This window comes from Hyalella azteca, unplaced genomic scaffold, assembly GCF_000764305.2.
Source record: "Hyalella azteca isolate HAZT.00-mixed unplaced genomic scaffold, Hazt_2.0.2 contig587, whole genome shotgun sequence".
NCBI classification, from domain to species: Eukaryota; Metazoa; Arthropoda; class Malacostraca; order Amphipoda; family Hyalellidae; genus Hyalella; species Hyalella azteca.
The window spans coordinates 40151-43361 of record NW_025930931.1 but is presented as its reverse complement, the minus strand read 5'-3'; the positions used below and the strand labels follow the sequence as shown (position 1 = coordinate 43361).

The window sequence follows — 3211 nt, the reverse complement described above, 5'->3', positions numbered from 1 at the left end:
TTGCAAGATTTTATTGCGTAGCTATAAAAAGGTACATAAGGTGGCCCACTCCCAAAAAGTAATTATCTTACTACCAGTAGAGTCACAAGCTAAGCAACACAAATAACCTAATGTTAAACAAATACAATGGTCACTTTTGGCAGCTCTGGTATCTCCTGCGTATCTTCTTCCAATCTATGAAGGTTCGCAACATGCCCAACGAGACTAGTGTGTCACACTGACGTAGTAAACCCAAGCGCATCCGCTTGTTATCACAGTCAAGGCTTGAAGTTTAGGCCGTCCAATTAAGGATTTCAGCGTCAGTTACTGTTGCATTCACCAGTGGGGAAAACTAGGCACTTTTCCTTCGTATTCAGACGAGGACCAGGTACGCAGGTTGACTTAAAATACAGAGCCCACTTCCACCTGAAATAATCAACAAATGCACGGGAAAATAAATGGGAAGTTTACCCTAAAATTACAGGAACAGAGGAACTCAATTGGGGAATATATCAGAATTGATCTAAGGAACACGAGTAAAAATATATAAATTGAAATAATTGACTTCCCAGCCATTGGTATTATCGCAGTACTTTATAGCAGCATAAACAAGGAAGACAAAATTATTACTATCGTCTAATAAGCTTACCCGCCACTCAAAAAGAAATCGTGAGAGGTACAATGGTTGCAACAAATGAATAGATAAATCATGTAGTCGAGGCTAAAAAATTATCGACATTCAACTGAATACACGTTACGGAGTCTTGGCCACCGCAACCGCAAACGCTGATCACTAAAATGAAACCGGGAGTCAACGCGGTCCTCTCTACACGTTGCCAGCGTGAACCTGGTAAACAAATGACGGACAAATAGCGCAGCTACAACGAGAGGCTCGCCGCCTTCTGCCCTGCAGAGACGCCGCTGGCTCGCCAGAGACCCGTCTCTTGTGTAGGCCCTGGTGATGAACACGTCTCTGATGACGTGTCTGTGGTTTATTCAAATCTTGCCGAATTTCCCTTGCATCAATGAGATAAATCATACACAAACTGATAAAATTCAACTGTAGGCAATTTAACAGATGCTAAGCTATACTAAACAATGTGTTTCCTCTCCAGCTGAAATTATCAGCACTGACTTCATAATTATTCACTAACCTCGCAGTGTATTGTATCAATAAACACCCGTTGCATGACCGTGTCAGTTGTTAATTTCAAGGCATTAAATATTTTCAAATTAATATCGTTAGCAGTCTTGACGGTGCTTGAAATCTATTTACGAATCACATACTAATTAATTTCTCGTTCACGCTTTGGTATTCACGCAAATTTTGATATGGATGAGGTACGTGTTTGTGATGTCGTTGGGCAGCGAATGAAAAACTGTGACTGAGAATATTTTTAAATGTCCCGAGATCCATGAATGTATAGCTCTACTCGCTGCGTAAAGCACAACCTCAATAATATTTATGAGCTTCTACTTTTTTAATATTGGTTCTTGCTGCCAGATAATTAAAAAAATTCACTTGAAAAAGACTGAAATTTGCAATAACTTTCCATTTCGCATGGACGCATATTGCGTCGAAATGCGGCGATATTCGCGTTTCGCAATTTCAATCAATATGTATATCACATTTAAAAGTTTACGCACCGTACTTGAAGAGACCGATAACGCCGGTTGTGTTCTGTATTTTTGTCTCGCACTGACTGACGTACGTGAGGTTGCACGTAGACGAGGGCTTATCGTACGTCGCTGCCGTGCACTGCGGCTGTACGAGGCACTTGGCTCGGTAAGCACCTGGAATTTATTACTGGTTGGTAATAGTTGGTTATGACTGTTTAGTAATAGTTATTTACGTGGTAAGTCAATGAAAATTAATGTACATAAGTACAGGAAAACGCAAAAGTAATTATTCCGAGTTAAAGTCAGCTTTCAGTTTTCCATATTCATTGTTTTCTATACTTGTCCAATGAAATGATTATTTGGAAATAAATTACAATGTGGAACTAAATTACAGGAATTCTGTAATTTCAAGGAGGTACTACATTACAGGAATTTGATAAGGTTTATCAATGAGGAAATCCATATAGATTAATTTTTTTTTAATTCTTTAAAAGCAACGATTAAAAACTTGAGCATTTCTATACTGCTAGCGGTGCGACTTAGTTTAATATGCAAACAAAAAAAATCGGAAAAAAACTAAACGGCAGCTTCTTTCTATAGAAAGAGGCTGTCGAAAAAAATGTTTCATCAAAATAAAAGACCCCCAAAAATTAAATTAATTGAAGTATTTTAATAAAGTTGTCACAATGAGCGACCCTAAAAATTAATTAACGGCTGAACAAACCGTCCTTGCAGATATTATACCAAAAATATGTATTTATATTTCACATCGTAGGCTTACTAAAACTAGCTGATCGCATAAAAATCAAAGTAATTGGGTAGTTCATGTTTCCCAATTTATACTCACTTTGATATCGTTTGTGAAGAATTGTTTGAAAAACAATTTTGCAACTCCATAATTTGCAACTCCGTAAATGATTAACGTAAAATAGAATTTTTTTAATACTTTCTTGATCATAGAGTTACCAAGATTAGGGTAGCTTCAGTCCTTAATAATATTCCAGATACTCCATAATTAAGTACAACTTCCTTATATCATGGCCGCTAATTTATAAACTAACAAGAGTCATCGCATGGCACTGTTTCTCGTATGTCTGTTTCTTCACAAATCAAGTCCAGATAATCATGTCTCAATTAATAAATTAATAAGCCATAATATACACAGGGACCAACCTAACTCACACAAAGTGTCGCCTTTGTACGACACTTTGGGCGCGATGATGTCGATGTCTTTCATCACCACCTTGAAGGCGGGATACTCTCCAGCTGCCACCAGCTGCAGCAGCTGCAAGAGCTGCAACGCGATCCAATTCATCTTTACAGCTACGTTTAAACTGTTGGAAATGAAACTTTATGAATAAATTTTATCATTATTTTACATTATGATCAACCTTGAGAATTATGGGATTGTAGGCATATGCAGTAACGAAGTAAATAATTTAAGAGAAAATATTATGCTATTATTTTGTAACAAGCATCGCATGAACTTGATTTTGCGTGAACCTAATGCAGTGCATTATTGCTGCGGGAATTTTCACGTGGCGGACATGAATTTCAGAGCATAATTACGTTTCAGTCGATCAACACAAAGATACTGCTGCAAAGTCACTCT

At 37.5% G+C, this 3211-nt stretch overlaps 1 long non-coding RNA gene across 1 annotated transcript; it reads right to left on the bottom strand.

The window, feature by feature from the left end:
• Positions 1-240: 240 nt before the first annotated feature.
• LOC125177872 lies at positions 241-802 on the bottom strand. Its single transcript, XR_007156696.1, has 2 exons — positions 629-802; positions 241-405 (listed from the first exon to the last, which is right to left on the bottom strand). It is a non-coding gene; the product is annotated as an uncharacterized LOC125177872 (long non-coding RNA).
• Positions 803-3211: the final 2409 nt, after the last annotated feature.